At 50.5% G+C, this 21,438-nt stretch overlaps 1 protein-coding gene and 1 long non-coding RNA gene across 4 annotated transcripts in view; one reads left to right on the forward strand and one right to left on the reverse strand.

Moving 5' to 3' along the window:
* The window catches only part of SMPD3 (sphingomyelin phosphodiesterase 3), an 81,713-nt gene that overhangs the window by 45,625 nt on the left and 14,650 nt on the right, over positions 1–21,438 (reverse strand). The window lies entirely within an intron of this gene.
* Positions 1–21,438, forward strand: part of LOC138418647 (uncharacterized) — a 51,099-nt gene that overhangs the window by 18,655 nt on the left and 11,006 nt on the right. The window contains exons 3-4 of one of the 3 annotated variants that reach the window (XR_011248671.1): positions 1,357–1,500; positions 7,519–8,210. The exons of 1 other annotated variant lie outside the window; for it this stretch is intronic. This is a non-coding gene — a long non-coding RNA (uncharacterized lncRNA). The remainder of the gene's footprint in view (positions 1–1,356; positions 1,501–7,518; positions 8,211–21,438) is intronic. One more of the 3 variants, XR_011248670.1, reaches the window with a different exon arrangement.

A 21,438-nucleotide genomic window follows, 5' to 3' on the forward strand; every position in this document is an offset into this window, starting at 1 on the left:
ATTATTATCTTTACCACTTTATAGAAAAGAAAACAGAGCTGAAGTGATTTGTCCCAGACACACTGCTAATGCTTTTTCCACGTCACCCTCGGCTTCCTGCAGTTTCCTGGCAGGGGCGTGTGTGGAAAGCCTGCTCTCTGACAACAAGTGGGCCTCCTGGGCTGGAGCCCAGGTGATGCCCTCTGGGGCACTGCTGATGCTGGCACTGCCCCATCCGCGCAACGTGGGGCCCGATGTTCCTGCCTCAGCCTCCACAGCCTTGGAAAGTCTGAGGGGTGGTGGTGGGGGAACCAGTCTTGCTCCTGCCCCTGAATTCGGGACAAAGCCTCCTGCCTCCTCTCCACGGGCAGACCATGAACAGCGAGGTGTTTGCAGTTGAAAGACAAATCGCAGCTGCGAGAGCCCTGTCATAAGGGGTGGTTTTGTGAACCCCGTCCTCCAGGGAAGATCACTCCTGAAGGACTCTAATGCTGACAGGCTGTGTTTTTCATTCCCTAATCATTCAGAAAAATACATCCATCTCCATAATCACTGAGGTTTTTCCTGTGTAAAGGTCAAACTATAAAAAGATAAGTGGACTCAGAGAAATCCAGGCTAGTCACGAAAACGTGGCGGTGTATTAAAATGGATCCCCAAAGGGATTTAATCCTCCTTCAGAAACAGCTCATAATAATAACCCCCTCTTTACTCTCCCCGATGTGTGTTAAGTTTCTGTTTTTAAGTTCAAGGACATGCAAGTGACTGACTAGGTGGATCCTGGGCCGTGCAGACTGGGGTCCTGGCTGAGAATCTCTGACCAGCCGCTCCACACCAGAAGCCTGGAATGAGTACCCTCACCCCTTGAACCTCATTTTCCTCACCTGCAGAATGGCGAAGAGCCCTGGTCTCAGTGCTGTCCTTGGTGGCCTGGGTGCTGCCTGGCAAGGTGCGGCCTGTGGGCCTTTGAGAACCTTCCCACTAGCCCGTCCATGCTCTCCACCTGAGAGGCAGACAAGTGTGTCCTGGCCTGGCTTGCTGGCAGTATGGAGGCTGCTTCTGGACCACGGCCTGGCCCAGAGACAAATCCCCTGCTCTGGCCTTCTTCCCCACCTCTGGCCCCCCGGACGTTCCTAGATTCTGATGGGCTCTGCCAAATGGACTTGGGTGACCTGTGAAGGCCTTGCAGCTAGAAGATAAACAAGTAACTATGAGATCCCCATCACGAGGACATTTTATTTTTTATTTTTATTTTTTTTAATGTTTATAGTTGTCTCTAAATTAGCTTCTTGTTACTCAGTTATTTGAAGATAAGCATTCTCATAGTAGTGCTGATATTATGTATAATTTTTGTCTTTTTCTGATACCCCACTCTTTAAGGTTGGAAGTACAAGCAGATGTACAGAAAGAACGGTACAGTCTAAGTGGAGAGTCCGGCACAGTCAGCTTGGGGACAGTTAGTGACAATGCCAGCACCAAGGCAATGGCAGGATCCATTCTGAATTCCTATATCCCACTGGACAAGTAAGGAAAAAGTTGTTGTAGAGTCAAAAGTATTTTTAGATTAATTTGTATCCCTATCATTAAGCAGAAAGTGAAAGTGAAGTTGCTCAGTCGTGTCCGACTTTTTGTGACCCCATGGACTGTAGCCTACCAGGCTCCTCCATCCATGGGATTTTCCAGGCAAGAATACTGGAGTGGGTTGCCATTTCCTTCTCCACACGAGGACATTTTAAAGGGCACTTGGTAATTTAACTGCTTTTGTGAAGCTGAGCAAGTGTTGGGGGAATGATAGAGTATCTTGAAAATTCAGCCTGGACAGGAAAATCCTGGCTTTCCTCTTTATTAAAAACTTGGAGAAGATCTTTAAGGGTGTTTTTTGGGAAGATAAGGAACAGCTGTGTCCCCTCTTTATCAAGTCAAGGCCCCATGTCTGGTCAATTTTGTGCAGCCCTGCTCATGAAATAGGCCCAGCCTGTTCTCTCCCACACTAGCACCCTGACTGATGGCATCTGGGAGATGGCAGTCAGGTTTCCTGGTGGCAGACCCTCCAAGACGTGGGAGGCTCCCACATATGGGAGCTGACTTTTGTCTCTTGATTTGTGTCCAAGTAGGAACCCAGGTGGTGCAGTGGTAGAGAATCCGCCTGCTAGTGCAGGAGACACAGGAGATGTGGGATCAGTTCCTGGGTTGGGAAAAAGATCCCCTGGAAGTGGGCATGGCAACCCACTCCAGTATGCTTGCCTGGGAAATCCCAAGGATGGGGGAGACTGGCAAGCTACAGTCCATGGGGTTGCAAAGAGCTGGACATGACAGAGCACACACAGAGAAACAGAAGAAACGGCATGGGCCGAAATCTGTAGGCGAGAGTGCTGGCTCTCGGCTCCAGCCAACTGGAGTGTGGCAGGAGACGAGGCTGGCCACAGCCAGATCCCACAGCCATCAGCTGGAGAGAGTGGCATGCCTCCTTTGTGCTCTACAAAGGTCACATGGGCTGCGGGAGGGGAAGGACTCAGAGGAAGCAGGACCCAGTCGCCTTAGTCACCCGGGGACATGGTGGCAGGGGAAGCAGAGATGATGAATCTGGAGAGCTGGTGGGGTGGTGTGACATGGAGGGCAAGGGACAGATGGGCCTGGGAGGAGGCCTGGCCACTTGCACAGATGTGAGGGCTCAGCATGGGATGAGCGCACGGGGAGAGGTGGTGTGGATGTGGCTGTTTATCGTGAGTCAGTCATGCAGGTAGAAGTCGAGGTGCCTGAGGGTTATCCCGGTGACTGAGGTGCCATGGAACATAGACGTGCACAGTAAGGGAGAGAGTCAAGCGAGAGGTGGAAAAGCGGATGAGGCCGGCTCACAGGTGGACAGTAACTGAAGCCAAAGAGTGGACGAGATCTCACAGGGAGGGTATAGGGTGAGGCCTAAAGAGGGCCAGGACAAGCTCCAGGAATGACGGACATCAAGCATAAGGAAACAGACTCCACGGAGAAGCCTAAGGAGTGGAAAGAAGGGTGACTGGGAGAGTGTGGTGTCCAGGGAACCCCGAGATGAGAGTCTGCAGGGGTCAGGGCCGTGGAGAGGGTTGCCTTAGAGACTGGGTTCCTGGTTGGGTTAACCTGTGGGTGATAGAGGTGGATTTGGCCCAGCCAGCAATGCTAAGGTTCATGTTGTGGTTTCAGCTAGCTCTGTAGATGGTCTGTTTTCCTGGAGAGAAGATTCAAGGTGGGCTCCTTGGGAGTTTCCAGGATATCTCTCAGTGGAAACTTTATCCCACATCTTAAATTATCTCCCTGACAGAATCTTTTTAATTTAGATTAAAATGTAACCAGGGCTACTGTGTTTATATTATTTTAATCTGACTTAAAAAATGTTTATAGCAAATGCTTATATTAAACATTAACATGAGGTTCTATTTTACTGTCCTTTAGGCTCTTCAATGAAGAGCCTAATTTTAAAAGATCTGCAAATTATGTTTGTAATTTGTAGGCTCTCAGAGAGAATCTACCTCTTCAGCTTTATTTCAGGTCACCAGGGACCTGTCTTAGGCCATTAGGTATTTAACGTGACACACTCTGCTTTGCAAAGTAAAAGAGAAAGGGCTGTTTTTGGCTCGGATACAGCAGCTTTGCCCCCAGATGTGTCCAACAGCCCGATTTAGTATTAAAGCTCTGAAATGATTGATTATCCATTAGGGCAGCTATTTAAAGAGTTCATTGAATCGGCTTCAAACCAACAACAGCTGCGCCGCAAGGGCAGCTATGCAAGGCTGGGCAGAACCAAGTGGAACCTGAATGGAGCTGTGGATTCTGCCTTCTGCGGGGCTCCAAGAGCAGACCTCCATTAAGACAGGTTCCAGGTTGCTGTCGCCTTCTTGCCTGGTGATCCCAATCCCCTTCTTGCCTTGCTGGACCCCAATCAGGGAGGACTCCTCGCTGAACTCTTTTCTCTCGCTCTGCCTTGCTCCTCCCCGCCCTCATCTCTCCCTTGTGTCCTGCCAGGCCCTTCTTGTCTACCCCTCCCTCGGGCCTCGGACCCTCAGCTGTCCCAGGCCCACATTCCCGCCCCACTCTTGCCTCCCAAATCATTGCAGTTGCCCCAGCAGGGTTTGCCCCCAGTCCCTCCTGACTCTCTCAGGCAGCACGGCACAAGCGAACTGCAAAGCCTCAGGCCATTGTTGCCTTCTCCCAGCCCTGGCAGGTTTCCTCTCACCGGCACCACCCAACTCACCCTGCCTCCTCGTATGCTTAGCAAATAGTTTACCTTGGCAAGCTCACCAGGAAACAATAATACTGCTAAAGGCGGGTGCTTGATGGACCTTTACTTTTTGAAGTTGCGTATGTGTAGGTAGGTGTACCTTTGGTGGGTGTTAAGCAGTTTCCAGGCTGAAGTTAATTGCTGCCCACGTAACCCGAGCAGCCCCAGGGGCTCCAGCACTGTCTGCTTGGTGTGTCAGAGCACAGCCAATGCTATATTCCCGGGACGCCTTGGCTGGTCCCAGGGTCCGCTTTGTCCAAGCCCAGGTGAGAGGCCTGTGTCCTTGGAGGATGTATCAGTCCCCTCCAAGAGTTCTGTGGCGGGAGAGCTCCCTACGGAGTGCTGGGGCACTCAGTCACGAAGGCTGTACCCAGGGGCTTTGTGCAGTGGCTGCTGTGGGGTCTGCCTAGCCAAGTCTTCAGGGTTGGCACCACCATCCCCTAGATGGAGCTGGGACTGTCTCTCAGCTACTTCCCTTCCTAGAATTGCCCTTGGGGGAGGTGACTTATATCTCTCAAGGTTAAGCCCCTTCCCAGAGGTTGGCCTGTGGCCTTGACCAGCTGAGGGGGAGAGGCTCCAAGTCCAGGCCCTTAGGCCACTGTTTGGGACAACTCTGAGGGGCCATCTCAGTTCCTGAGTTCCCTGGAGAACTGTAGAAATCTCAGGTGCAACGGCAGTCAAGCTCAGTTTCTCCCTCTGCTCAGTCCTGCCTTTTTTTTCTTCCTTGCACTCTCTGTCAAGTCTGCACACAACTCGGGGAACCCAGTCTAAGAGAGCTGTCGTGGCTGAGCTCAGAGAGAGGCAGGGCTGACCCAGCACACACCGCACTCCCAAACTCTCTATCCAGAGCCGCCTGCCTGGCCAGGCTGTGTCAGGGCTGCGTCAGGGCTGCTGAGGCATCTCGGGTGTTCTGTTCTTACACTCAAGCCTTCCTAAGAGGTTGCTTGGGAGATACATGGTTTTGGACTAGAAGTCAGAAAAAAATTGTGCTGCTTTGGGCCCTTGGTCTGGGCTTTAAAAAAAAAAAAATTATTTAGGCTGTGCTGGTTCTTTGTTGCTGTCCTAAGCTTTTCTCTAGTTGCAGGGAGCAAGGGCTACTCTCTAGTTGCGGTGTGCAGGCTTCTCATTGCAGTGGCTTCTCTTGTTGAGGAGCACGGGCTCCAGGGCACAGGGCTTCTGTAGCTGGAGCTCATGGACTAAGTAGTTGGGGTTCCTAGGCTCTAGAGCACAGGCTGTACAGCTGTGGCTCATGGACTTAGCTGCTCTGAGGCATGTGAGATTTTCCCACACCAGGGATCGAACCCGAGATTCTTTACCACTGAGCCACTAGGTCAGGCAAGACCTAGTCTGTCTTTGATTTGTAGCTATGCTACCAACATCAACAACAGGGCTCACGATCGGGCTTTCTCTGCTTTGGCTGCAGGAAGCTTGGAGCCCATTCTCTGTGTTGCAAGACACCCTGGTACCTTCTGAGTTCCCTTAACACGCCTTCCTCAGTATTGTTATTTGGGTTGCTTTGCCATATCATGCAACTCTCTCAGAGTTGCCTTCATGTCTGTTTGGAACGAGGTGAGGTGTAAATGAGTAAGCACATACACACAGCAATAGGGCTGTGTTGTCAGACAGACCTGGCTGCTGGTTATCAGGTGGGACATTTGCCAAGTCACAACTTCTCTGAACCATAGTTTCTTCAGCAGGAGAGTGGGCCTAATGCCTGTATCATCAGGTTATTTTGAAGATGCATACAGTAAACACATGGCTAATACATATCAACTGTTCAATAAATGGAAGACATTAATAACACTTTTTAAATGAAATTGTGTTGCTCTTGCAAACCTGTCCTTCCAGGTAATCTGATCTCCTTCATTACTCCCTGTCACATGCTGGCTGTTAACCAAGATGCATTTTTGGGCCCTTGAGTTTACACTTTCTTGTGGAAGAAGGATGCCCACCCAGGCAGCCACAGCTCCCAGCAGACTGTGTGGACCAGTAGCAGGGCCAGTGGAGATGTTCACAGATTGTTTATCCAGGCAGGTGGATACACAATTAAAACACTCATGATATAAATGAGCACATACTTGACTGGAGAAAAACTAGAACCTTTTCATGTAAACTGAACCTTCAGAAAATGAAAAAAAAAAAGGTTGTAGATGAGAGATTGGTGATGAGTAATTTAACCAAGACGATGTAAATCTAGGCTTTTGAATACTTTAAATATAACTGCTTGATATAAAAAAAAATTGCACTAAATTTTTTAAAGCTGAGATCTTCCCTCGGGTGAGAGACTTACTTTCCTGCAGGGACACGTTCCCCAAAAGGCAAGTGGAAAAGGCAAAGAATAACATCCCCACCACATTCCCCTCCCCCAGCCAGCTTGGGAGGGTTTCTGAGCATTTTGTAGTCTGCCCTCACTCCCTGCGTGCCACTCATTCATCTTGCAAACCAGTTTGGAACCTGTATTGGAACAGAAAAGCCCATTTCAAGAGGGTGGTGGCTTGGGAAAATCTTTTATTTGTCCCTAAGGTCAACAGGTCCCTGACTCTTCCCCTCATAAAAGCCACACGGACCTGACCCTTGGCCTGGAGCTCATCCAGAACTGGGTGTGAAACTGGAGATGCTAGTTTTTCTTGGGGGTGAGGTGTATGGAGCAGGAACCACCCGCAGGCAGGTCTAGGACAGGCCTCCTGGGTGCATCCTCTTAGGGAGGACACGGGGATGGTGTGAGGGCAGGATGGAGAGCAGGTGGGCACAGAGGAAGCCCCGGTTGGTCTTTTTGTAGGAGCAGACCTCAGGAAGGGTGAGAGGATCAAAGAAGTAGGGGGAGGCTGGGGCCCAGCAAGTACCTGGCTGGGCATTTACTCCAGGGTGAGGGGTAGCAGGCCACACCCCTGAGGCTGGCTTGGGAGGGGCCAGGTGAATCTGGGAGGAGCTGCCACTGAGGTGCTATGGCCACTAGTGAGGGGGGAGGCTGAGGGTTGATGACCCTTCAGGTCAGGCTTCAAGAGCCTTCCTTTCTGGGATCAGTCAGTGCAGAGGGACAGTTGATGCCTGGGGAACCAGGGACGTCCTACTCTATCACACACAGGCAGCCCCTTGTCTGTCCCCCTCAGTGCACAGCCTGAGGAAGCAGGTGGGGCAGGGCTTCATTTTCAGTCTCTTTAGCATATATTGACTTTTTTTCTTAAAAACCCGTTACCTACACATTTCCTTGCACCTCCAGAATTTTGATGAGTGAGAAAACCCACATACTTCACCTCCATCTCAATAAGTTTCTTCCCTTCCCATGGCAGGTAGAGGGTCAGAGATGACCAGGGACCCTCCCCCGTGCTCGACATAGCAGATGCCTCAGGGTCCAGTTTCCAAGCAGTGGCTGGTGCATTTGCCCCGAGCAATGATGACGGTGATGGTGGTGGTGGTAATGAAGCACACCGCCTTATTCCTCAAACAAGGATGATGACAACAATGATAAAGACAGCAGAGCGTCAGAGCGAGAACAGACTTTGGAGTCAGACTGCCTGGGTCTGAAGGCCAGCTCCGCCTCTCACTGGCTGTGGGAAAGTGGAGGTCGCTTGACTTCTTTGTGCCCGGCTCCCTCATCTATAAAATGGGGCTCAGTGCCTAATTATGGGATGTGTTTAGATGGGTGCCTGACACGTGATAGTGTCCTTACCAGCTATGGCTCTTCTTATTTTATTGATACCATTGCTCTAGGCACGAGGCCTTTTCATGTACTATATCATTTGAATCTCACAATCCTATAAGGGAGAAGATATTATTATTATCACTCCTTATAGATGAGGAAACTGAGGCTCAGAGAGGTTGATGGACTTGCCCAAAGATACCCAGCCTGGTACAGAGCTGGTCTCACCCTTGCAAAGGTGTACAGCCTGGTTACCAGGATAAGTGGCACTTCATCGTGATCCCGGCCCAGCTGGATAGGAGGTTCTACTGCTTCTACTTAATGCGTGGAGATAACGGCCAGGTGAGTTAAGTGGCGCCCACACAGGCCTGCCTCCCCTGGCTGAGCTGCTTTTGAGCCAGCTGATCAGGACCGCTCTTCAGAATCACAATTTAACTGCTCTGCTGCGTCCATTGTTCTGGGCATGGAGGCAGCTGCCCCCCTAGCCATCCCACTTGGCGCTGCGGCAGTGATTAATAAGGACATTCTGCATTCACGGGAGGCCTCTCAGCCAAGGCCTCCGAGTACTTTGCAAGCATTAATTAAGCTTCATGGCTGCGGCTCAGGTATGCCGGGGCCCTGGATTCACTCTCCATGTCTTTAGCTGATGCAAGAAGACACCAAGTCTCTCCCCTAGCAAGCCCTGGCCTTCAGCCTGGCCAGGCCCCAGTGGGCATTCCTCATCCCTGGGGTTTGACCAGAATCATTTGCAGAGAAAAGACTTCCTGCTTGTTGTTCCAGACTTCAAAATAATAGCCAGTACTCAGAAGCCATTTCCCATTTGAGTTAGGTCCAGGCCAAGAGCTCCCTGGCTGGGTGCTACCTGGTGCCCACCCCCTGGCCCACCTCAGTTAACGGGGAGCCAATGTAGTCCACGGCTGGCACCTTCCACCATGTTGAAACCCACTGTGCCTGTACATGGGGCCTTCTGGTCAGGCCTGGCCCTGCACCACCTCTGCAGCAACCCCCACCCTCCACTCCCGGTTCTACCCTCACGTGTCTGCTGCTTGCCTACTGTGGCTCTGACACCTGGAGCCGGTGGGAAGGTGGGAAGGGACCATGTAACTCAGGGTAGAAAACGTGGGCTTCTACCCAAGGATGTGGGGGAACCACAAAAGGGAGGGGCAGGGTCAGATTTATGCTTTGAGATGACGGTTCAGGGAGATACGTGTGGGAGGTGAGGGAGGGGGAGGCCAGAGGCCGTGGGGCCAAGAGGAGGCCGTGGTGATGAGCCAGGGGAGCAGGGATGGGACTCTAGTGGGCTGTGTCAGTGGAGGGAAGGAGCTTGACAGGCATTTAGAAAGATTTTTAACTTTTTATTTTATAATGGAGTATAGCCAATTAACAGTGACAGTTTCAGGTGGACAGCAGAAAGACTCAGCCATACATATACATGTATCCATTGTCCCCCAGACTCCCTTCCCATCCGGGCTACTGCATAACATTGAACAGAGTTCCCTGTGCTATACAGTAGGTCCCTGTTGGTTATCCATGTTAAATATAGCAGTGTGTACATGTCGATAGAGAGGAGATTGACAGGACTTCGTGACTACCTGGAGGCAGCATGAGGAAGGAGGAGGATCCCATAGGGGCTATGGGCTATCAGACCCACTCCACTGGGCAGTTATGCCCTCCATGTCCAGCACTGGGCTCAGGGAACTTGTGACCAACTTGGCATTGTTAGTGCAGATGGGCTTCCCCAGCTTCCCCAGTGAAGTCATGTCAGAGGGAGCAACCAGACCCAAACCCCTTGCAGTTCCCTCCCGTCTCCCAGGCACCATCCTTTCTGGCTTGGCCAGGGATTGAGGCCCAGCACTGAGCACTCAGCCTCCACTCCTGGGCCGTGGACATGCCAGGCCACCTCTGAATTGACTCACATGAGTCTGGGGGTGGGCATTTGTTCATCCACCTGATGAAACCAAGGCTCAGGGGTTAAGTGACCTGCCTACCTGGGCTGAGTGGTGGCCCCTGAAAGGTGTTCATGCCCTCATCCCTGAAACCTGTGACTGCGTTACCTTACGTGGTAGAGGAAACTGTGCAGATGTGATTAAGTCAAGGATTTTCACCTGGAGAGATTAGCCTGCATTATCCAGGGGGCCCAATGTAATTACAACAGTCCTTGTAAGAGGAAGTAGTAACGCCAAAGGTGGCAGAAGGAGACAGGCAGATAAAAGCAGAAGTGATGTATTTTAAAGATGGAGGAGGGCACCATCAGCCAAGGAATATAGGCAGTCCCTAGAAGTTAGGAAAAGCAAGGAAATGGATTCTCCCCTGGAGCTTCCAGAAGGAGTGACAAACAGCTGACACTGATTTGAGCCCAGAGAAGCTTATTTCAGGCTTCTGACCTCTGAAACTGTGAGATAATAAATTCCTCAGCATCGTCCAACTACATCAGAAGTTCCCAGTAGGAGGTATTGTTTAATCTGGGCAAGAGAAGAGGTTTGTTTGGATTCTGCCCAGGCCGACACAAAATCACAATCAGCCTCTTTCCTTGCCCAGAATGGGGGAAGCCATGGGTTCCAGGTCTGGCCCTCATTTGAGCTGGGACCTGGGCAAGACAGAGGGATGAGCCCCCTGGAAATGGGCCAGAAGAGTGTGGGTGACAGAAGATAGGAAGGTACTTGGAGGAGGAAAACGCGAATTTCGCCATTGTCACAGAAGTATGAGCCCCAGTGGCTTGAAGTGCCCGGCAAGGGGAGAAGCAGTGGGGAGGAGTTCCGGTTGCTACTGGGGGTCTCTGCCATAGGTGGATGATGCCAAGGATCTACAGAGACGGGTGGGGGCAATGTCCCCTGAGGCACAGATCTGAGATGAAGGCAGATTGCTTCCCCTCAGTTTAACCTCCAGGGAGAGAAGAGTGAATCTCTGCCTCCTGTGGGCTAATCTGCCACAGTGAGGGAGGCAGAGGTGGGAGCGCCTGGGTGGAGCCACACTGGTTCTTCATCAAAGTGAGGGGGTTACAGTTAGGATTTCTGAGGCCCCTTTCCAGCTAAAAATGTCAGATTCTCCTTGACAGGAAGTTTCTTTTACCATTGTACATATACGTGGACCTGCCCTGGTTTATAGGGCTTTGGTTATGACTGATCACATTCACACTGTCCTGGGGTTGGGGGGGTGACTTGTGGTTGTTTGCAAAATTAAGAGTTCATTGATCACAGCCTCTGAGGCTGGAACTGGTATTGTCCCATCTTGCAGTTGAGGAAACCGAGGCTCAGAGAGGTGATGTGTTTGGGTCAAGTTAGTTGTCAGAGCCAGGATTTTTTTTTAAATTAATTCAGGCGTTGATTGCAGCATGCAGGATCTTTAGTTGTGGCGTGTGAGATCTAGTTCCCTGAGCAGGGATTGAGCCTGGGCCCCCTGTACTGGGAGTATGGAGTCTTAGCCACTGGACCCCCATGGAAGTCCTCAGAACCAGAATCTTGACTGAGCTTTTCTGCCCTCCTTATGACACAGCAGGGAGCTTGAAGAACATCCTGTTCAGGCCTGCTCTGTGACCACACCTGGCAGGGCTCCAAACTTGTCCTGGGATACCTCTGCTTCAGGCCTGGACGGGGCCTTTGGCCCACCCCACTGTTTACCTGCTATCAGATATTTCTGAGCTTGGCCCTGTTCCAGGCCTTGGGGAGCCCTGAGCATGGAGGAACAGGCTGACAGATGCAGCAAGTCATGGAGGCTGGCGTGGGCAGCCCTGGAGCCCAGCAGGGCCTGAGTGGGGGCTGCTGTTCAGTGGCGTTGGAAAGATGGACCACCCAGAGGCCTCAGTAGAGGGTGGGGCAGCCCACACTGGGGTGGACATGGCCAAAAGCATGAGGGTAAGAGGTCGAGGTGAGCAGGGACTGGGGAGCACTGCTGTTCAAAGGGAGGCAGGCCCTTCCTGCACAAAGTCAGACGATCTGGTTCCACCTTCTCCAGATGTTGCCTTCCTTACTAGCCCTTCCCTTTGCTCCATCAGAGGAAACCCCTGCAGAGCCCTGGCTTCACCCTTCAGGGATTCAGGTGTGGGTTTGAGGTGGTGGGGAGACGCTGGGCCAGCACACACAGAAGCATGGAAGGTCGGTGCCCAGAGCCAGGGGGTGATCACCGCCCTCCTGTCCTGCCACTGGGACAACTGTCTCCTCTGATCCCCCTCTCTGGCCGGGAGTGCTTCCATGTCCTTATACCACTAGAGCGACTCTGTGTGTACATGACATAATATCACTGTCCTGCAGATGCTGTCTGGAGGCTTTGAATCTTGCACCTTCCTGCAGGGCATGAGCCCTGCTCTACTGCCCACTTCGCTCGCCCTTCCAGGTGGTGTCATGGGGGTTGCAGAGGAGTAGGCCTCTCTGGAGACCCTTATGACTCCTGGACACTACGTGGAGAGCATTGGCGGTGGGTGCCAGGGGTGTGTGGCATCATGGAAGTAGGGTTGGACCCAAGTGTGCCATGACTGGGTAAAGTAACTTCACTTCTGAACCCCAGTTTTCTCGTCTATAAGATGGTTGAGAGGAAGAAATGAGAAAATTCTCACAGAATGTTTTAGCACTGTGCCAGGCACCCAAAAGCTCAATATATGCTATGTAGTTCTCCTGCAAAACTGTGGCCCTGGTGACTCTGTTGTAAACCAGAGGAGATCCTTAAAAAAACAGTCCCCAATAAAAGGTACAGAAATCTCACAAGACAGGGTGGAAGAGAGGCCTGGGCCTCAACTGATAGAATGCTGTCCATCATGGCATACCACCCCCACATCATCAGACAATAATAGGCTTCAAAGGGGCAGAATCAGAAACTCTGGCTTTAGACTCTTGGTTGTAGATTCTCAGCACACAGAACAAAAAGATAATCCTCATGGATGTCACTAGAGGTGGCCCACAGTCAAGGCTGGAACTGATGAGGGGAACCTCCTCTATTGTAAAGAAGTTGGATGTTTTGTGTATGGATGTGAGAGTTGGACCATAAAGAAGGCTGAGCACCAAAGAACTGATGCTTTCAAACTGTGGTGCTGGAGAAGACTCTTCAAAGTCCCTTGGACTGCAAGAAAATCAAACCAACCAATCCTAAAGGAAATCAATCCTCAATATTCATTGGAAGGACTGATCCTGAAGCTGAAGCTTCAGTACTTTGGCCACCTGATGCGAAGAGCTGACTCATTGGAAAAGACCCTGATGTTGAGGTTGAGGGCAGGAGAAGGGGATGACAGAGGATGAGATGGTTGGATGGCATCACCAAGTCAATGGGCATGAGTTTGAGCAAACTCTGGGATATAGTGAAGGACAGAAGCCTGGAGTGCTGCAGCCAGTGGGATCACAGAGTTGTACACTACTTAGCAACTGAACAACAACAATGATGCTTGGGGCCGATGTAGTATAGGCAGGAGCCCTGCAGGCCAAGAGGGTGCCTTCCAGCCACAGGGTTCAAAGACTCCATGTGACGAGTCAGTGGCTGGGTTTCCCCCAGTGGGGAGGGACAGGGACCAGCTTCCTCATCTCCCCAAGAGAACCTTTGGATCTGGGGGACATGGCAGGAATGAGAGGAAACTCAGCTGGATGCCAGGGGAACAAGGGGAGGCCCCTAAGGCCACTGAAGCAGATCTAGGATGGGAAGAAGGCATAACAAAAGTCTGGGTGGACAGAGGCAGGAAGCTGGAGGCCCTGTGGGAAGCAGCAGATCCTAAGCTCTTTGGATTGTTGGAGCTGTGAGAAGACTTCCTCTATGCTGGGAGGCTGGTGGATACTAGACAAGATGTTTGGACCAGGCCCACCCCCAGCTAGTGCCCAGTGGCAGGGATTTGGAGAACAGGCAGCCCTGCTGAGTGAGGGCAATGCACACAACCCAGAAGGGACACACCTGGGGGTGCCAGCCCCTCCTCTCTTGTCTTACGCTGCAAAGACAGCAACTGCACATGTGTCCCTGAGGTTGAGGATGTACCACCAGCACAGAACTTGGCACTTGGGGGTTCCCAGAGGAGTGCTAAGGGGGTGGGCTTGACCAAAAAAGGAATGGAGACCCCTGGTACTGACCATGGACTGGATTTTTCTAAGGAAAATCTTTAGAGTTCAGAGAGTAGAACAAAGTTAAAAATAAAAGAGGGTCTATTTTAGGCTCTCTTATCTATTGCACTAATCATTCTGACCCATTTTTGCAAAGTGCAGAGCATAGTTCTAAACAGGATTTTACTATGATCAGCCATTCAGGCAACATGTGTGCTGAGTGTCTAAAGTTTCATGCAGAAACAGGTTCCAGGGGGGCCAGACATAGGTACACCCACAAGGAAATGAATGTTGACTTGATAACCTCATTTGGTCTACGGCAACCCTGTCACCATGGGGACAGGGCACTGGGAGAAGAGGGAACAGTGGGCAGGTTGGCCAAGGTCAAACTGATAAGCAGTTCATGATCAGACCAGGAAGTTCCTCTGGGTTTCCCCATGGCCGCCTCGATAGCCAGCTGGCCTAGCAGCTCACCATGGTTCTTACAGAAGTGACTCACTGATGGCATTTCCAGTGGCAGCTGCTGAGTGTCCGAGGGAGAGACAGGCTTCAGAAAACATGCAACAATGGAAAGCTCCTAACAACTGATATAAAATCAATCCAATGAGGAAATAGCACCCCACATAGAAATATACCCAAGAGGCCGAGACAGATCTACACTCCTCAGGACTCTTTCTGGCACGGCCCTTGCTTCCCAGTTGTGGCTGTGCCTGCGTTTACATCCACCAGCCAGACTTGGGCCTCGGCCCTGTGATGCTCTCTGCCTTATTAATAAGAACAACAACAATACATTTGAGAACTTCTCTCTGCCAGGTGCTTTAAACATGCTCATTCAATCCTCTCATCAATCTGCTTAGGTCCATGATTTCTACCATTTCATAGATACTGAGAGTCGCTCAGCTCCCAAGTTTCAGAGATTTAAACTCAGTCTGTCTGATTCCAACAAGATGGCCTTTCTACTTCTCTCTGGTTGTCAGACTTGCAGGTGGCAGGGAAGAGCTGGGAAGAACTGGGAAGGCATTTAGTGAAAGAAGCCCCTAAGATATCCTGAGGCCCTGGGCAGCACTGTCCGATAGAGCTTTCTGTGATGATGCAAGTGTTCTGTGTCTGGGCTATCCACCTCGGCAGCCACTAGCCACACATAGCTATAGGGAACGTGAAATGTGACTGAAAAATTGCATATTAAAAATATTAATTTATTTATTTATTCTTGGTTGCGCTGGGTCTTTGTTGCTGCCCATGGGCTTTCTCTCGTTGCTGTGAACAGAGGCTACTCTGTGTTGCAGTGCGTGGGATTCTCATTGCAGTGCCGCTCTTGTTGTGGAGCACGGGCTCTGGGGGCACAGGTTTCAGTAGTTGTGGCTGGTGGGATCTAAGCGTCGGTTCAGTAGTTGCGGCACATTGGCTTAGTTGCTCTGTGGCCTGTGGAATCCTCCCAGACCAGAGACCAAACCTGGGTCCCTTACACTGGCATGTGGATTCTTACCCACTGTACCACCAGGGAAGTCCCCTGAGTTTTTAACTTAAGCTAAACAGCCATATGTGGCTAGTGGCTACTGTGTTGGACTAATACCGAGGGCTGTGGGGAGAAACCAGCAGGATGACGCTAGATCAGGACCTGTGCAACTCTTGGAATTGGGTCATAGGAAGAGGACAGGGAATTGAAAATGGCCGGGGCCCAAGCTGGCCTGCCGTGAGCTTGGGCCTCAGTGGGTGAGTCCGGGCCTCAGTGGGTGAGGCCTCTGCAGTCACCTCTAGACGTGGGAGCTGAGACATTAAATCACGGAAAGGAGGGAGGGAGGAGTGGGCAGGGAGAGGCGAGAGGAGGGGCTTGGAGAGTGGAGGCAGGTATCAGATGAGTTCACCCGAGGACCCAGTCCCTTGTTCTCTGAGCTAACGCCCCATGAATGCGAAGGAAAGAAGTCTTCTCAGTGTCAGCTAGTGGTTCTGCCCCGAGGGGAAGCAGAACCTCTGCCAGGTGCCCTAGACTTCCTGTGAGCTGTGTGTGCCTCCGTCCACAACCTTTTCATTTGTTTGCTTTGGAGCATCCAAGCAGCCTGTGCCTTATCCTGGGAGCTGGAAAATAAACATCACCGTGGAGACATACTTAACTTGGCTCCACTTACAGTGGCTGACGGCCTGTGATTTTCTAATTCAAAGGCCCTTTGCTTCTGTGAACATTGCCCTAGAAGCTTTGCCCAAGCATTGCCCGTGGAAAAAATATTGGAAGCCGAGGGCAATAAACTGCCTGTGATCGGAAAGACTTGGGAAGATCCCTGACAAGGCATCAGAGGCAACACTGAATAGGACAGCCTTACAGGCTGCCTCGGCCACTCCGCTTTTGGTTTTGCAAACTGAATATGCCCCTCCGCCCGCTTCTGCTGCACCCTGCAGATGTGGGGGTAGTAATGCAACGCCAGAAGGGCCTGAGCAACTTGCTCCAGAGGGGCATCCTTCCCATGGGCCTTCAAGGGCTGGGATGGATTTACCCTTTGTCCTCATACTGCCTTGAGCCTGGATGTCTGGACCAAAAGGGCAGGAGGTTGATTGCAGGAGTAGTCATAGGGAGTAAAGGGCCTTCCCAGGGTGTGATGCTGAGACTTGGGACATTCAACTCCTTCCATGTTCTGATCATGGAAGAAGAAGAAGCAGTGTTTGGGAAGTTTATAAGACCTCCCTGAGGTTCCCACACCCAGGAACCTTCCATCTGCGCTTGAGCTTGGACTAGGGGATGGAGAGGGTCAGATGAGGACACAGGTGGCCACGGTGCTATGTACAAATCACCCAGAGCAGGCCGTGATCAGTCAGGCTCTTGATTCTGGGAACTACAGTGAGGTCAGAAATCCCAGTGGACAGTCAGAGCAGGCTAGCCTGTTCCAGCCAGGGGAGCCTCAATGATGTGCCCAAACTTGCTGCCCCATGAGAGGTGATCCCTCTGTGATGGCTGCACAACAGGTGCTGAAGATGAGGCGGACATGGGAGAGGGTCTAGGCTCCTGCAGGGTTATGGATCTGGAGTTGGTCCTGGCCCACCAGGTGCCCGGAGGCTAGGGTATAAGGAAGCTAAGAGCTGTGTCATTGGAAATCTGGGCTCCTGTGTGGCAAAGCCAAGGCGGTCTGCTTTACTGCTGGACGTAGTAGGTTCAGTCCAATCTGCCTGCCAGACCCTGCACTTTTGGGGTGACACTCAGTGTAATAGGGGCTCAGATGGTAAAGACTCTGCCTACAGTGTGAAAGACCCAGGTTCTATCTCTGGGTTGGGAAGATCCTCTGGAGAAGGAAATGGCAACACACTCCAGTATTCTTACCTCGAGAATCCCATGGACACAGGAGACTGATGGGTTCCTTGGGGTCACAAACAGTTGAACTAACACTTGCACTTGCACTTACAGAGCCAGGTACCAACCAGTCAGAACCACATGCAGGCAGGTTCATGCTCTGTCCTGGAGCATGGTTGTTCTAAAAACTCCACCAGCCTCTGTGTCTGGGGACCAGGGAACTCTGACTGCTCTGGCAACCTTGGTGCCCAGCTGGACTTCCTGGGAAGGCTCTGGGTGGGTTGAGGGATGCTGGGCCTTGGGGCTACAACACTGAGTCCAGGAGAACCGTCATTTCTGCTCTCAGTGGGAGCTTGGTGCTCATGTGATGGCCCCTTCCTTCCTGGCCTGCAGTGAAGCCTGGTCAACTGCAGCCTGGTTGGGGATGAGCAGAGCTGTGTAGCTCAAGGCTGACACAAGCCTATCCTAGTTCTCCTTGTCAACATGAGTCTCTACCAGCCCCTTGGGCTGTGCCCTTCCCAGTTCTTTTACCAAATGAAGAACTTGAGGATCAAGGAAGGAAGCTCTTCCTAGACCAAATAGTGGGGCCCATCTGAAGTTGTTGTTCAGTCTCTAAGTTGTGTCTGACTCTTTTGCGACCCCCATGGATTGTAGCCTGCCAGGCTCCTCTGTCCAGGAAATTCTCCAGGCAAGAATACTGGAGTGGGGAACCATTTCCTTCTCCAGAGGATCTTCCCTAGGGATCAAATCCAGGTCTCCTGCTTGGGAGGCAGATTCTTTACTACAGAGCCCCTCATCTGAAGAGAGTGGAGTAATTTCTGGGTTTGCAGTGAGGAATTTAAAGTGGGGCCAGGCTTCCAGGGTGATTGTGAGAGGAGGCAATACTTGCTCTCCTGGCCTTCCTGCCAGCTCCTCTACCCACATAATGCTACCTCCCACTTTCCCCTTCCCCTCTCTCCCTTTCTTTTACTTTCTGGGAATGCACAGAAACATTTCCCAGAGAGAACACGTAAACCTCAGCAAAGCCCACTACAGTGTCCCTCTGCAAATATTTGGAGCAGCTGCTTTCTTCTGCCTCCCCAGTCACGCTTTTTATCGACTGCAATGCCAGGGCCACAGGTTGTGATTCTGTGGCGAGAATCAATTTCATAGATGTCAATAAACTAAGAGGAGGATTAATCCGGACTCTGAACATGACAGCTATTTTGGGTCAAGTCTACATTTCACTCCTGAATGGACTCTGGCTTACCCCTCCTTTCCCTGGTTCAGCTCCTTAGCATTCATTTTGAGTTCACACACTTGAGTTTGGCCATGTGCCTGTGTAGAAGCCCTGGGTTAATTTCCAACCTTGGGGGCCTTTCCCCCTTATCACCCCTACTGTTCAGCATGAAAACCAAACATTACAGAAGAGAATTTGAAAATACGTCATGTGGAATTGTGCCTGTCTCAGAGCAACAAATTCTATTAGGTTTCCCCCTTCGATCTGCACCCATGTGTGTGGTGGCTGGACCTGGGAATTCTCTTTATGGTCTATTTATTCAGTTAATGTTAGATGCAACTCTGTGTGGCTTTTGAGTCTTCAAGAGCATCATTTCCACTGGCTGCAGAATGTCGTGTCGAGTGGGTAGACATGCATTATTTAATCACTTGTCTTCTGTGCACATTATTGCTGGAAGCCAGGTCACCTGACCTAATTTTGGCTCATAACACACATTTGCCAGTCCCAGTGCAAGGAGGTGCAAAAGTGGGGCCAGATTTCAGATGCATTTATTCATGAAATATTTATTAATTGTCAGTTAAAAACATGCCACGGGGGAGAGAACAAGGTTTAGGGGAGTAAGAAATTTGGCCCTTGATACCCAGTGGCTTGAGAGTCTGGTTGGGGCAAGGAGACAGAACACCAGGTCTCACATGATGGATGGATGAGGGGGTGGATGTTAGGGCTTCTGATCCCCAGGGAAGTGATATTATAGCTGGTTCTGAGAAACTAGATTCTCAAATAATTGGGACTTATCTTTTAAACATTGATGCATCCTCACTGAGTTTTTTTTTTTTTTAAGCAACTAGTTTTTTCGTTTTTTTTAAGGTTTGTTTATTTTTGACTGTGCTGGGTCTTCACTGCTGCTCATGGGCTTTCTCTAGTTGGAGTGAGCAGGAGTGACTCTCTAGTGGCAGTGTGTGGGCATCCCTCTGCGGTGGAGCGTGGGCTCTAGGCATGCAGGCTTCAGTAGTTGCAGTGCACAGGCTCAGGAGCTGTGGCTCGTGGGCTCTAGAGCACAGCCTCAGGAGTTGCGGCACATGGTCTTGGTTGTCCTGTGGCATGTGAGGTCTCACTCGATCAAGGATCAAACCCGTGCCTCCTGCACTGGCAGGCAGATTCTTCACCACTGAGCCACCAGGGAAGCACTACCAATTTGTTACTGATGATAAAAGCAATAAAGTTCGAAACTATCTTATTGGGTTGGCCAAAAAGTTCGTTTGGGTTTTCATACCATCTTCTGAAAAAACCTGAGCAAACTTTTTGGCCAACCCAATACCTAAAAAACAAACAGGTAGACATTCTAGGAGCTTTTCCTATCTTCACTTCCATTTCAATCATGTGCCTACTGATGGTTCTAGAGTAGGAAGGGAAAAGATGTGGAGGTCGAGCTGTACGTGGGGAAACTGGGGTAACTGGGACTCCCCTCCATCGTGTGCATGGGCTAGGGCAGGGAGGCTGCAAGCCACTAATATGAGAATAGTAACTGCTTTTCGCAGAGCTCCTGCTTCATGACAGACACTGTATAAGGCACTTTATATGAGCAAATATGACTCTATAACAGTATTTTATGGTAGAGATAATTCTTTTCATGATTAAGAAGAGTTTGAGAATTAGAAAGGGCTTCTCAAGTGGTGCTAGTGGTAAAGAATCCACCTGCCAATGCAGGAGACAAGGGTTGACCTCTGGATCGGGAAGATCCCCTGGAGAAGGAAATGGCAACCCCCTCCAGGATTCTTGCCTGGGAAATCCTATGGACAGAGGAGCCTGGCAGGCTACAGTCCATGGGGCCCCAAAGAGTCAGACATGAAATGATTCCCTAGAAATGACTTCTCTTCTCCAAACCAGGTAGCTGCATAGTATTTCATGTAACCTCCTTTCGAAAGAGGGATCCCATGCATCTTTGCCTTTCAGAATAAAACAGTAACTGGATAGCAATCTAGACCTAGGAATGCAAGAGAAATTATATGGAACAATTTTAGAAAGCTCTCTTAAAGTCATTTACTTTTCAATGAGAGTATGTACTTAGAGCTGAAATTGATAAGCATGTATGGTTAGAATTAGTACTTAAGTTTATTTTGGTCATTTTCAAAAGACAGTGTACCTTTAAATTACCATACCACATCAGCGGGCACACAACCTCATCTCATCTCACTCCCTTTGCCAGTAGATTAAAGACTAGGCTATTTACAGACTTTCTACTCTGTCTTGAAAAGTCAGGAGGCCCGACCAGAAACCACTGCCCAGCAAATCTTGGTGCTAGATCAAGATCTATGCACTGAACTGGCGGCTAGATGTGTGTGGTGAGCAGAAGGGGATTTGAGGGACCCTGGGTGAGCATTCCAAGGGGCAGGGGAGCCTGGACCTAGTTTTTACAATTTGACTGTTGTTTTTCTTGATTACTGCAACAACATATTCATAGACCTATAAATCAGAACCATAGGTTTTGTTTTCAAATGGGCCTTGCTCATGATGATGATTTATTCTGAGTCTGTCATGAAACCTACATCTGATTGGATGATGAAATGCTGTCATGACCACCCCTTGGAATATCCCTGCTTCACACTCAATCAGTCCTGCCCCACTTTGTTATATGTTCAGAGGGGCTTCAGTGGTAGTTTCCTCTGAAGTCATGTCCACCACACCTGACCCCCACATATAGTGTGACATCCAGTCTGTAGGTTGATGTACTTGGAACTTTGATGAACTTGGAGCTAGAGATGAATTTAGGAGTCCTTGGTATATGGAGGGGAGCTAGACATCTCTATAAGAATAGGTGAGGGGACTTCCCTAGCTGTCCCGTGGCTAAGGCCCTGAGCCTGCAAGGCAGGGGGCCCGGGTTCAATCCCTGGTCAGGGAACTAGATCTCACATGCCACAACAGAAGGTCAAAGACCTGGCACTGCCAAATAAATAATTTTAAAATAAAAAGAGTAGGTGAGGTCACCAGGGGTGTGGGCAGAGGGGGAAAGACTGAGATCTGTCTTGGGGCAGCCATGCTTGAGCTGTCAGTAGAGGGCGGAAGGAT

This window comes from Ovis canadensis, chromosome 14 (assembly GCF_042477335.2).
Source record: "Ovis canadensis isolate MfBH-ARS-UI-01 breed Bighorn chromosome 14, ARS-UI_OviCan_v2, whole genome shotgun sequence".
Lineage (NCBI taxonomy): Eukaryota > Metazoa > Chordata > Mammalia > Artiodactyla > Bovidae > Ovis > Ovis canadensis.